We start from the raw sequence: 14,737 nt of genomic DNA, 5'->3' as shown, positions 1-14,737 counted from the left end.
GATGATGCTAAACTGAGAGGTGCCATTCACCCTCAAGGGACAAGAATCTTTGCAGAGGAATCTAGATAGAGTGGAGCATTAGGCCATCATCAGTGGCATGAAATTTAACAAGAACAAATGCCTGATTCTGCACCTGGGATGGAGTAATGCTGGACACAAGTATAAATTGAGAGAAGAGTGGCTGGAGAGCAGCCCTACAGAAAAGGACCTTGGGGTGCTGGTTGGCAGCAGCTCCATAGGAGTCAGCAGCGTGTGCACTGGCAACCAGGAGCGCAAACTGCACCCTGGGATGCGCCAACCACAGCAGAACCAGCTGGTCAGAAGAGATTATTATCCTGCTGCATTTAGTGTTGGTGTGGCCTCACCTTGAGTACTGCGTGCAGTTCTGGGTCTCACAGTCTGAGAAGGATGTGAAGGTCTTTGAATGCATTCAGAGGAGGGCAACAAACCTGGTGTTGTGGCTGGAAGTCATGTCCCATGTGGGCTTTGGGATTTTCTGGTTTGGAGAAAAGGAGACTGAGGGGTAACGTCATTGTTCTCTACTTCCTCATGAAGAGGGGAGGTGGAGGTGCTGAGCTCTTCTCCCTGGTAATCCAGTGACAGGACGTGTGGGAATCATTCAAAGCTGTGTCAGGGGAAGTTCAAACTTAACATTAGGAAACACTTCTATATAGAGAGGGTGGCCAAACAGTGGAACAAGCTTCTTAGAGAGGCAGTTGTTGCCCCAAGCCTGTCAGTGTTTGAGGCATTTGGACAATGCCCTTCATAAAATACTTTAACTTTTGGAGAGCCCTTGCAGTTGGACTAGATGATTGTTGTAGGTCCCTTCCAACTGAGCTACTGTATTCTATCCTGTTCTATTCATGAACTTCATGGGGTTTCTGTCTTTTCATTCCTGTAATCTGTCAGGGTCCCTCTAGTTGGTACTCCTGCCTTCCAGCATATCGGTGGCTCCCCTCCCCAACGTGCCATTATCGCTGACCTTGCTGAGTATATGTTTTGTCTCCTTCTACTAGGTCACTAATGATCACTTAATCGTGTTGATCCCAGTGTTGTCTTTGGAGGCATGCTTTTTGTAACTGGCCATCATGCAGGTTTCAAACCATTGATCATTATTCTTTGAACCTGACAGTTCAGCCAGTTTCTCACTGACATTTCTTACTGGACAGCATCCAGTCCAAAGCTCCCTCATTTGGCTAGAAGGATTCTGTGAGAGCATCATGAGGCTTGCTGAAGTCAAATGTAAACAGCATCCACTGCCTTCTACACATCCACAGAGCCTGTCATTTCATCACACAAGGCAGTCAGGTTCATAGGCATGATCTTCCTTCATTTAATCTGGCTGCCTGTTCCAAGTCAACTTCTTGATCTTTGGGTGTCTGGAAATGGCTTCCAGAACTTGCTCCATAATGTTACAAGGGATTTAGCTAGGGCTGACTAGCCCGTCATTCACCAGATCTCCCTTCCTGCTTTTTTAGAAAGGTAACATGATACGTACACCTTCCTCTCACTGAGGACCTCATGCACTTGCCACAATTCTTCATAGATGACAGAGATCAGTCTTATGATGACATACTTTTGAAAACAGGGCTTTATTTATGTACAGGGAGAATATGGACATTCAGTGAAAGAGAGATCGAGAGCTCAAAGGAGCACATTTAGTAGCTGTTCTTTACACATTTCCAGTAGTTCCAGTGAGGCTTAATGCCCAGTTTGGTAGGTACTGGAGAAGTGCAAATTAAAATAACGTAGTTTCTGGCCTCATGGATTTGTGGTTTTAAGATAAAGAGTGAAGAAGGCAACAAAACAGTAGCTGGAGAGAAATTCGTAAGAGGCTGTGGCTAGTGCTTCTGGATGATGGATTAGCTTCATGATCGTGTCATGCAGAGGTGTGTCCTGCCAGCAGTCCTGAATAATGACATTGAGAGGGTTAGTGCTGTCCTTGGAATTGTAGAAGCCCATGCTATGACTTTGTGGCTGTTGCAGAGACCTGCTCAGTGGGCAGTGTGAGAGAAGGGAAATTGGAGGAAGGGCAACAAGAAGGGTGATTGAGTGCTTCTCTTATTATAACCCTTTCTCCACTGAAGGGAGAAGATGCTACAGAAAACAATGTGTATGCCTGGATATCGAAAAGGAATTATGTAAAGTGAATAAGAACTTTGCTTTGTTGTCTTGAGGAAGTTTTGCAATTGGAGAACATTTCAGTGAAGCAAAAGTGTAGGAAATGACCAGTCATTTTTTGAGAAAACTTATTTTAATAGTCTGTTGGGAGACTACCAAGGAGGATAAACTTATGTTCTCATTGTGATGCTGTTTGTGTTTTGTGCTTGAGACAACATGCTTTTACCAAGGATTGAACTCAGCACAGAGAACATAAGGTCTTAATTATGCCAAAGCATCTTATTCTTAAGAAAGTAAACTGTGCTGTAGGCAAGTGCAGGGACACTAAATGGTGGCCAGGGCTTGGCTGGCCCTTAATCAGGTGACATACAGATTTATGTTGTGAAGACAGAGGGAAACTTCAACACCCTTCTCCACTTTAATGTGGGTAAAATGCCTCCCAACTGCTGTTGGTGTGGCTCCAGAGAGTTGATAAAGAATTCTTGTACCAACTCAAAGAACTGGTAAAAGTGGAAATGCAGTGGCACAGCCTGTTATATCATAGAAAGATACAAAATATACCTGCAGACTATAATCTGAAAAAGTATTGCTGATCCCTATGTGTATGACCCAGAGTATTCATTGTCTTAAAGCAGAGCTGCCAGTATTATGAAGGGTGATCAGGGTTTTGCAAAACTGCCTTCCTTTCCGTGTAACCTCTGAAGGAAACTGGATGAACAGCGTAAGAATGGCTGCACTGGGTCTGTCTCAGGATTCTGTCTCTCACAGTGGCTGGGTTTGGATGTCTAGGGGGTACTGTAAGGATGACATAGTTAATAGAGTGATACTTTCCTTTTACATGGTCTTAGCCCAGTGTCCTGTCTCAAAAAGGTTAACAAATTTGTTCTTCAAGGCTGGAGAAAACTTTTGTGAACCTCGTGGCTATAGTATTTATCCTGGAACTGCATTTAATTATACTTTAGAAGGACATGTAATCTGACTTGAAAAACATCAAATAAGGGTTAGCTTATCTTTCTTGGTAATCAGTTTCCTTATTGATTACCCTCTTTATAAGGAAATTGCATCTTCTCTTGGAATAGGTTTTTCCTACTATCAACATCCTGATTTTGTTTCTTGCTATGATTTTTTTTTTTTCCAGGAAGGTTGAAAAATCCTATTATTCCATTAGAATTAGGCTTCTTTGTCATGTATAACTACCTATACCCAGTCAACAAGTCCTATGTAATCCACTAACCCATATAAGTCGTTTTTCATAAGCTTCATACTGTAAAACTTGTCACTTGAACTTTGATTGTGCTCCTGCATGAAAATCCACAGGATTCCACATCCATCTGCATTCAGTTCTACTGTCTACCCTTAGAGTATTCTTTACAGAGGGAGGAACACTTGTTCTCCTGTTGCTATTCAAGCTTCATATACTCATATATCCAAACGTCATGCTAGCCCTTGCTGCCCAAACACTGCTGTAACATGACCATAAAAGTGATATTCAGGCATTTGACTCTGAATCTCAAGTTCTTATCACTGCTTTTCAATGCACAAGATCATAGAAAGTAAGAGTAAATTTTTTTTTCTTTTTTTTTTTTCCAAAGTGCATTGCATTTCCATGCCTGTATTACAGTGCGATTTTGGACTGACAGTTTTTCTAATTTGGAATACTTGAGAGCTCAGTCCATTTAATTTTATCGGAAGAGGATGAGGATCAGAGATGTCTTGTCTGTGTACTAGAAGGTCCTTTATGGAAGTGGAAATACTAGATAATAAAGCGTCTCCTCTTGAGCAGATGAGCGTAGAAATGAACTTGAAGCTAAAGCCAAATGAATTCCAGTTAGAAGTAGGGATTGAGCTTTTAACAGTGAGGACGAGTTAACTACTGGAACAAAGTACCATGGGAAGCAGTAGCTTCTGTGTATCTTCAGCCTTCCATTTGAAGACAGCAGCTTTATGGAAGGTATGTTGTGGCCAAATATAAGCCATTGAAATCAATATAGAGGCATCTAAAAGATAATGAATGGTCAATTTGATAGTGACGTCTACATGAAATGATAGTTGCTTCTGGTTTAGAACCTCAGAGAAGACAGAAGATGATCTTTTCTACAGTCTAGAGGTCTGTTGAAAAACGGGAAGTGTTTTGGGAAACATAGGGAAAAATCATGATGATGGCAGTTTTATAGTGTTACCAAAAGATTGTAGTGAAATTTGCATGGGAAGATGAGGTGAGAAAAAAATTCTGTGGCAAATGAAGCAAAACATCGTTTCTCCATGCCAATTTATTTGTGAATAGTGTAATGACATACAAGTGTGCAATCTTCAGAACCTACACAAAGAGCATCCTTGGTGGAGAATTCCCCCTTTCTTCCTGTACTGGCAGCTGAGTTCTGTTGCCTCAGGTAGTGTTCTCTGTGTACATGCTCAGCTTCAGCTGCTGTGTCTCGGTTCTTTTGCTCAGCTATGTGGACTGCCTGCACCTTGCACTGAAATCAGAAGCAGATGAGGGAGAGCGTTGGTGGGCTTATTATATCTTGATAGGATATGCAATAGTATGCAATACTTTTCTTAATCACTATAGCAGTTGATTCTGCTTTTTCCTCTCATGGCATAGAAGGAAGATGCCTCCTTATAGGAGTGCCATTTTGGTGGCCTGTAGCCTTCACTGTCACACTGAAGGAGCAGATGGTAGGTTTCTCCAAGTGGAAGAGCTCTTCTTCACTCATCTGGGAGGAGAGGGTGCAGCTGGAGGAAGCAGTTTTCTGGTAGTGTGTTTTTGTCACTTGTTCAGGTTTCTCAGCTTTAAAATACATTATGCTGTATCTTTGTTTCAAAACAAATGAAAAAATCACAGTGCTGGAATAGTGCCACATTTGAACTGTTGCTTCAGATCTCAAGTCCTGGACATGGTGTTCATGTCCCACGCTAGCATTTGTTTCTGTTGCCCAGACTGGTGTGTGTGAATGAGACCTCATTGCTGGAAGCCCTTCTAAGATGCTGTGAACTGAGACTGGTCTGGCCTGACCAGAGCCCCTGGGCACTGCTGAAGCTGCTGAATTTTCTCTTAAGTCTGGCAACAGCAGAGAGCCAAAGCTACTGTCAGCTGTGTTGTAGCTTCCTCTTTCTGTGCCAGGGGGCTTTCCAGTGATAGTTCACAAATGGGTCTACTCAAAATCTTTAAAGAGCCACATAGTGTGTGTCCCAGATATTTTATGGGGTTGTAAGATTTAACTGTTTGATAGGGATTGGACTCTCAGTTCCTAGGACTCTATTTTGGGGGTAACATATAAATAAGGAAGATTCTTCCTTGTATTCCTCTTTCCTAAACATGATGTGTATTCTCTGAACAAGGCTCTTGCAGAATCTTTGTTCTTATTATAGAAGCTGGAAATAAATCAATATATGAAAGAAATGTTTTATCAGATACAAAGCGAACTGGGTTGTGAGTGAGAGAAGAGAGGCTTCGCTGACATCTAACTGGATTTACAGTGTTGGAATGTCCATAATCTACATGCTTCCGTGACTGTTTCCTGAAGTATAAACTGTAGCCTGAAGGTCTATAGCGAGTTACTATACTTTTCTTCCTTTGAACTGCAAACTTTAGTGAGAGATTTGAGGTAATTTATCATGTCCGTTCCTTGTTTTCGTTTCCCAGTTTATCATGACTTTGTCTCTAGACAAGTAAGATGCTCCCTGTTTGGAATTTGAAACAATTCCAGAATTCCTCAACTAGCCTTTCACTTCCAAGTCGCTGCTTCGGATCTGCCCGGTGCCAAAAGGGGTTTCATTCAAATGAATAGGTCAGTCTCAGTTGAGAGTTTAATGGATATCTATTCATTTTGCCAATGCTAACATCGTTTTAATATAGATTGTCATCATTCTTCTTTACTGTGATAACAGTGGCTTCAAAGATCAAATGATCAGTGGGCTTTGAATCTTCTGCATATATTTGTGTCCTGCTATTCATAGCTACACACACTTGTGGAAGCAACAAACCAGGACTCCCTGTATATTAACTATTCCAAAGAATAAATTGTAAAAAATTAGATCCCAAATTGATTGAATGCTTTTAAACAAAAAGATCAAGATCCTTTGGAAACTTCTTCAAGTTCTCAACACTATATTGGGGAGGATGGGAGTGCCCAATTTTTAAAAGTGATGGTTGTCCTCTCTCCTCTGCAAGCTACACTTGTGACAACTGGGAAGTGCTCCTGGTGAAATGTGCTGGTTTTTGTTGAAAGCAAGGAGAAAAGAGCTCTTAACAATAGATTCTCTTATGAGAGATGCCCCAGTTTGGCAAACATGATCAGCTGTGGGTAACAGTCAAAAATGTCAGATCTCTAAAAGTCATTATGATCTGGTTCAGTCTTCTACCTTTTTTTTTTTTTTTCCCCTCTCTGAGGAACGAAGCATTTCATTTGATAATTGGAGGCCTTTCTATTAAAAAAAAGGCAGCTGAATGGTTCTTGTTCACACATCCTTAATTTTGCACCCAAGGGCTGAGAAATTCCTCAGTTCAGTTTGAGTAGTTGGTGGTAAATTCAGTAAAAGGGCCGACTGTGGTGGCTTTCATCTATTTTGATGTTTTTCAGACCATCCTTGCTTCACACTTTTCCAGCTCAGACCATCAAATGAAACTGAAGCTGCAAATGAATACAAGTAGAATTGCTACGTAATAACGGAGGATTTATAACATCTAAATAAAGGGTATTTCAAATCTGGGGGTACAACATTTGTTTTCCACTGAAGTAAAAGCAGATACTTGATAATAGTTTTTAAATTGACCATAGTATGGAGTTTTGAAATGTTAAATTACATTATTTTCATTCATTTCCAGTTGGAGAGCAACAGGAGGTATCTAAAGATGAGAACAAGAGCAGATCTTAGGAGCTGCTGCCCTTAGACAGATGAAACACCTGGATTTTGCAAAACACACTTTTAAAATGGCACCTAGTGGAGAAATCTTAACTTTGAGAAGTGTGATAGCTTCTTCCTCACAATCTGCCTGCAGGGGCAGTGATGGCAAACCAGTGGTTCCGCTGAACTAATCCCAGCACTGATACTGAAGTTTTTCTAGTAATTTTGACACCAGCTTCCCAAGAGGTTCACCAGCATTGCCTTAGGACTTTTCTTCATCCTGTCTCATCACATAATTTGCAAGTGCTTGGACTCATTGAGTCCCCCATCATGGGGAAACGGGCATTTGCGTTTTGAGAAAGCCAGAGGTGAAGAGGCTCTTAATGCCGAGTGTTGTATGGTGAGTGAAAGAAGTGCTTTTCTTTGCCAGCTGTCCAGTGTCACCATGAAAGGAGTCTAAAGGAGCAAGAGCAGCAAGGGGAGCTTACCTGAGCCTTCTATCCCTTGCTGGTCCTTTCAGGTGCTGTGGAGACAGCAAGGAGTAGGAATGAGGAGTGCTGGGTCTGATTCCCAGGAGAGGAGAGAAGGGACTGTGAGATGCAGCCACTGGCCTGCACTCCAGCAGTGCCAGGGCCACCACAGGGCTACCCCGGGGCACGTGGCATTTCCCCTGCTCCTGACCACATGTTAGGCTGCATGGCTGTAAGCCACAGGCTTCCTCTGCTTACATATTTATTTAGACATTCAAACAAGTAACTTCTTTAACCCCACTCCCCCAATAAAGAACAAACTTGAACATTTGTGCTCCCTTGACAAACAAGGCTACAAGTCAAGCAGCCAGGGTTGCTGTAATCAGTGCCCTTCTGCACACATGGCACAATGTGGTCAAGCAGTTGCATGATTTGTTGTTGAGTCTGAGGGTCGTGTGTCCTGTCCCGTTCCATCCTCCCCACTTCCCTTTCACCTTAGGTTCCCTCCTCGGTCAGTGTAGAAGGGCTGAGGTTCTCTGAATGTACAGCTGCCTGGGTTTGTTTTTTTTGTGGTTTTGTTTGTTTGTTTGTTTTGTTTTTTCCTCATTTAGACTGTCTTAAAGCTTTATTTACTGCACAGCATCCAGCCTTCACTCTGAAGAGAGAAGTAATTTCCTTTTTGATGTCTTTAGGGTACCTCCTGCTATGGCAGCTTAGAATGCTAATGAATTCATTTGTGTGCTGAGAATTTGGATGTTATTGTCACACTTATTTTGTAGATGGGGAATTTAAGTCAGAATGACTGAAGCGAAAACTAAGAGTCATCTGTGAGATGCCTGGGCACTGACAATTTAGAGTGGCTTGCTTTGTAGCCTTTTGTAGATCCAGAACACATTTTCTACAAACTTCTATAGCAGCTATGAGTGCTCAGAGCTTTTGTAAATCCAACCACAATTACTGATGAGGTGAGGAGCACTGTCCTCATTGTTTAAGTCTCTCTCTGACTTGTCAAATACCAGAGAGATGGCAACAGGCAGGCAGCTCTCCAAGGCTGGTGGTCAGTTGCTTTCATCTCCGGAACTTTGGCCCTCACCTCTCTAGAGATGTGTGTTCTGTGGTCTGTATGAAGGCAGAGCCTCATAGAACATAGACTCTCTGATAGTTTGATTTGATGTTGTTGTAATGCGTATGCACAGGGTGCCAAATCAGGATGGCAATTAATTTCTTCACTTTTGAGTATTTTTATCTGTTACCAGATGTGTGTGTATATATATTATTTATTTTTGAGATATGAATTCTTGGTATGCATTCACTTTGTATTGGGGCTTCCCTGTAGGGTATTTAGCTTCCCAAATTATACTTTGTCTCTGGAAAGATCTGTGGTTCCTGGGTTTCAAAGGAATTGAAAGTGGAAGACTAACCTGGATGCACAGTATCACAGAGGATCTGCTGTGAAATAGCTTGGCTACTACAAATTTGGAAAGAACAATAGGTAGGTGAAAACATGCTCTTGAGCAGCTACACTTTGTATACTTTTACCTGAACACCACAGGACAATATGACCGTTGGCTCATGTCTTTCACTGACGTTTTAAGTGTTGTCCTCTGATTCTTTTTCCTAAACTACAAAGTAATGACCGTAGAGTGCAGAAAACCTGGTTGTTATTTAACAAGTGATAGGCTGCCTGTTAATGCCCAGTTCAGCAGGGTTTTAAAATATCAGAAATCTTAGTGTGTATTTTGGGAAGAATGTCCTAGGGTCAGAGACCCTCTTTGGAACCAGAATCAATCATCTGCCTGAGCTGTATCAGAAAGAAGGGAAAAGGTGAGAAGAAAAAATGGTACTAAGTTTCATCTTTATTATCCTGTGTTTTGTTCTGCTTTTCCTATTGACTGTTAGGTCTAAATCTTCTAAAAAACAAAACAAAAAACAACCAACCAAAACAAAAAGAAAACAACCAACCAAACAACGCCCTTCTCCAAATTTTGGTAGGATTCTTTTGTCAGATGTGGGTTGGCAGGCTGTGTTTGCAGCGGAACACCTAATTTCTAATGTAAACAGATGCCATTAACCTGAAAGATGAAAACCAGAATGTTTGAATTTCTACAAATACCATCTTGAGGCTGGGCAGGTAGCTGCAGTTATGCCATCCTTATCCTTGTGATAAAGTATTGCGGACCACATCACTCCTTGCTCACACATTGCACCTTTCCACCTGTGCTAAATGAGCATCTTCTGAGTAAAGTGCATTGTTTGCTCCACAGAAGCATAAAACATGACACACAGTATGTTGCTGTACACCTTATCTTCTCTCTGCTAGTCACTGTGGGTAGCGTGATGATTGTGCACTACCACGTAACTCAGAAACAGCTTTGCTGAAAACCACAAATTTATTTTGGGTAAGCTACATTCAGCCTGTATGTGTACTTAAATGTAACTGTCTATGTATTCCTGGGAAGGACCCAAATGCTTGTCACAAATAGCTGGCAACTGGAAACACCAGATGTGGTATATTCAGAATGTGACTGCTTTCTGTCATTCTGCAAGTATCTTGAGTGTTCAGATATTGGATGAGTACAACTTCTACTGTGTGTCACTGAACTACTGCTGGTAATTGAGAATTGGAATACAGTGTTCCCTGGAGAGTTTGTCTGTCATGGAGCTCAAGAGGTTAATATGTAGTTATGTGATGATACTATAATTTTATATGCATCTGCAGATACTGGTAATAGACATTAAAGTGGGCATTTACATCGTTATTATGGGTCAGTACTTGATGTCATAATAAAAAAGTCACATCAGAAAAGTACAGGATAAAAATCTGATTATGCACCTTTTGGAGTGTAAATGGCTTTAAAATTCAAATTGTCACCTGATGGGAGGATCAGGAAAGAGTCAGAACAAGGGCAAAGGGGCACAGCTGTAGAGACATAGGGGGCAGGAGACAGGAGGAAAAAGAGACAGGCTGGACCAGGCCTTTGCTTGGACAGTTTATATCCGTATGAATACTGTACCCCATTACTTCGGGCACTTCATGCCATCTTGTTAAACATAAGCTTTAGTGACAGGTGGACTTTGCAATGTGGTGCGAAGGTCAATAATCTCCAAATCTTCTGTCCTTCCACAGAGTTCAAACCTGCCCAGTGTTGGAAGGGATAAAACTTCATGTGGGTTAATGCAGGGTGTTCATCTGGAAAACAACAAACAACATCAAAGCTAGTAAAGTTTCCAAGGCAAGGCAACAGTTGAAACTCTCTGATGAATCTGTCTTAAGCAAGTATATAACTATGTAGTTACTGGCCCCACAGGGTGAGGGGTGGATACTCAGGGGACTGAGACTCGAATCCTGAAGGGCTGTGTAGCTTAAAATCAACCAAGGAATACCGTGAGGACTAGAGCAGCATGTAGGATGGCCTACATCTGCAGCTGGATAGATTGGGACAGTAAGTTCAGCTGCAGTGCACTCAAGAGTTTCCAACGTCACCTTGAGTGTCTGTGGGAGCTGAAACCCTATAGCATGTAGAAATTTGGAAGGGTGTTGACCTTCCATTTCTCTACTACTTTTCTATGTAAATACATCTCAAAGCACTCTATAAAGTCTTTGCCATTGACTAAAATTTTAGGGATGTTATTTTCTTTGGAAATATGGGGTGCAAGGCCATGAGGTGAGATAAACAGTTCATCTGTGCTGAAAGGGGGAAACATTCTCCTTCCATCTCCACCCCATTGTCTCCCCATGCCTGGCTCTAAGCTCCTGCTGCTTACCTTTCACTCCTTGTACCACTTTGGGTCATGTCAACCCACATAGCTGCAAAAAAAATGACTTGGTTTCTGCAGGTTTAATCGGTTGATTTGGCTCAATTGATGTGTGTGAGGAGCATCAGAGGCAGACCAAGGCGTGAGGATAGGACTGGGGCTGGGGAGGTGAGTGGGCTCAGGCAAAGTCCTGGGGAGTAATGGTGTGAATGAGGGAGACTTGCCCAACTGGCAGCACCAAGATTTTAACTTTGGTTCAATCACTTGTAGACTTGTGACCACCACCCCATGCTCTCCAGGGATTCAGCAGCTCACAGGAGCTCCACACAGTTCAAGGCTGCAAGAGGTGCTTTGTGGGGTTGTAAATTATGTGGAGCTGCCTTGCCAAGAACTGTGTGCTCCTCTTCTAGGTGCTCCTTAAGGGTTTAAACACAATTTTTAGCTGAAGTGTGAAGGGATGTTTCCTGTGACACAACCGTATGTGCTTCCTAAAGAGGGATTATGGCTGGAGGGACTTGCCCGCTTTAAAGAACCTGAAGTGTCTCTCATGTGGATCATCTGTTCAGGGGGCTGATCTGTATATCTATATGGCATAATGAATGATGAAGCAAAATGATGGAAAATACTTAGTATCTCTGCATCGTGTTGCATGTGATGAGAACCAGCCTTTCTGGTGAATGAGAATGTTATTAAAAAAGCCATTTGTCCTTTGCAACAGCTTTCAGTAGAAGTAGTGAAATGTTGAGACACACAGACAGTGTGCTCTGAAGCCTTATGGGATGGGATGTAAGGCAGCTTTCTCAGGAAAAAAAGAGGCACAGAGAGAAGTTAAAACTTTGCAAGGGTTATGGGGCAAATCTGTGGCAAGCTTGAAAGGCTTTTGAAATTGCCCGTCTAAAGACCTTATATTTCTGTGTCCCTGCACTAGTGAGGCACAAATAAAACTCCAAGAGGCTTCTGCCCATTCAGTGGATCAGTCAGATACTGAGCAGGGGCCATTCAGCGATTAATGGATCCTTGTTTGTGAATGGTCATGTCTGCTGGCTCGCCTGGCTTTTGGCTGCTGAGAGAACAGGGATGGAGAACTCCATCCCCCTGTTTGCAATTAGTGTTTGTTATTAAATGCTGACAGTGTGTTCTCTCCTCTCATGTATCTGGTCTTTGTTTATGCACTGGATGTTGGCGCAGGCTTCTGTGCTGTAATGTCTTGTATTAGCTGCTGTTGAAAGGAGTCCAAGGAGCAGTGTGCTTTTTGGAGGACAGGAGGGTGGCTTGGCAGCAAAAGAGCAGGAGCAATTCTGAGGGAAGGATGAAAATGGGTTTAGTTAAGTGGGAGGCTGGCAAGGAACAAGCAGCAATGAGTCCATGCACATCTCTGATCTCAAGTGTGATGCCAAACATTTTTATGGGAATGAGGAGCTAGCTAGAAGGTGTAGATGGCAGGAAGGTGAGACAGCCTTGGAAATGGTTTGGTAGAGGGTGATTTTAGCAAACGTGCTCTCTTCAGGTGGGTAGGTGGTACTTGAGGTGGGAAGTGTTGGGACCTAGAGGAGGAGACTACAGTCACTGGAGATCACTCTAGGGGTAGAGGTACATAGGGACGTGATAACACAACTCAAGCTGCCTGTGGAGGAGGAGGAAGAGATTAAAAGCAGAGAGAAAAATAGGAAAAAAAGAATTATCTGGACCCTCTGCTGATTTAAAGGCCATCAGTAGGTGTGAAGGACAAGAGAGTGGCATCAGTCCTCCCATGTGGGAGAGGAGATTTGTTCCAATGTGCAGGGTTTACATAGTACCTAGAAAGTCTAAGATGCAACATCTGGCCCAAATACTAAGGCAGGTGCAATGGCTGTAGCTCCCTGCCCCTCTCTGCGGTGCTGCAGCAGTGTGTGGCGCACCAAGCAGTCTGAGTTGGCTGTTTTGGAGCTCAGATCTTTCACCTGTTTGTGTGATGGGAAGTTGAATTTTGGCTCAGAAGAAAAATGTGCCAGGGTCTACAAGTGACAGGTATGGTTTGGTTATGAGAGAGCAGAACTTTAAGAATGTTTGGTCTCCTGCAGCTCATCTGCTCAGAATGGCTGCAAGGGATTATTTTAAGATGAGAAGTAAACCCAAAGTGAGTCAGTTTTTCTTTCTCTAAGACCTGGATACTGACTCTGCCACTCCCTCTCCTGCTCCTGTCCTTTCTTCAATAGGGGGATGAAACATTAAGTAGCAATAAAGCAAGCAGCTTCTTGGAGTGCTACCTGAGTAAAAGGCTTGTAATGTTTCTTCATGCAGTGGGAATGGGCAGGGAAGAATGTCATGAGGTCAGGTTTGCCTCTGGATGCACTCACTGTGTCAACCTGTGGCCTGACTGGTTCCAGACTGTTTTTGCCCATCTGAGCCACATTCTTAAAATACAGGTGGCTTTGGTGGTTGCACAAACTAGAGCCTTGATGTTCACTGGTCACCAGGAGTGGAGTGGGATGAGCAGCATCATCAGGTACTATTTATTCATCACTGAGGACTGCTGTGTGTAACTGCCCTTCTGTGTGTTGCCATTTCATCCTGTGAATATTTTGCTGGAGTTTCTGCAAACTTCTCTCCAGAGTATCTTTAACAGCACAACTGACTACTGCCAGTTATTTCAAATATTTTTGATATATATCTCTGTTAATCCAGGGCTAATTTGTTGGAGCAAATTGAGGTCCTCATCATCAGAAAGATACCTTGCTCCAGTCACTGCTCATCTAGCCCAGCTGCAGTGAGCATCTTTATCTTTTTCCATCTCTTACTTAGTCTTTTCTGGTCTTCCCATCCCTCTGATAGTGCTCTGCCACTGCTCCTCCCCCATTGCCCACATTCAGATGTGCTGTTTAAAAGCAATCTCTGTCAACATTTGTCATTAATCTGTTTCCATTTTTATTTATAAAAGAAAGAGAGTGAGAACGGAACAGCAGCGGTAGCAGGGCAATTGCAGATGAATAATGAAAGGATTCATCACAGCCATACCAGGATATATATATTTTTTGCAGCCAAGCGAGACGGATTCCCATCACAGCTCGGGGACTCGTTCCACACAACCACTCATCTTTCATGCTGGGGGGAAGGGAAGGGTGGAGACAGTATCGTTATGGATGTAACGGGGCTGTGAAGTGACTGGTCAAGGTTGCTGCTTCAGTTGCAAGGAATCTGCTTACAGGAATTTTCTCTCCACCAGGTGTTATTGCCTGGTAAAGCAGCTGCCTTCTACAGCAGCCTGCCACTTGTGAAAGGGAGGCTTAGGCTTTGCTAACAGGGACACTGGCTAAGCAGTTGAGTCACTAAAGAAGGATGAGATGGCCAAGAGAAGATTTCACAGGAATTACACACTTGTCTCAGAAGGAATGAGGGACACACTGGGCAATGTAGGAGCCACTCGTTCTTACCTTGTTGTCTCTTGAGCTCACCTTCAAGTTTACTGTCACGTCACTGAACAACTCTAAGCTTGCCCTGCCCCATCTAGCTTTACAAATCCATCTGCCCTGTTAAGCACAGATGCTTTGTTCTTCTTGCCCATTTTT

The sequence above is a fragment of the Streptopelia decaocto genome (genome assembly GCF_964273445.1).
Source record: "Streptopelia decaocto genome assembly, chromosome: 7".
NCBI classification, from domain to species: domain Eukaryota; kingdom Metazoa; phylum Chordata; class Aves; order Columbiformes; family Columbidae; genus Streptopelia; species Streptopelia decaocto.
Note: the sequence above shows the minus strand (reverse complement) of the source record.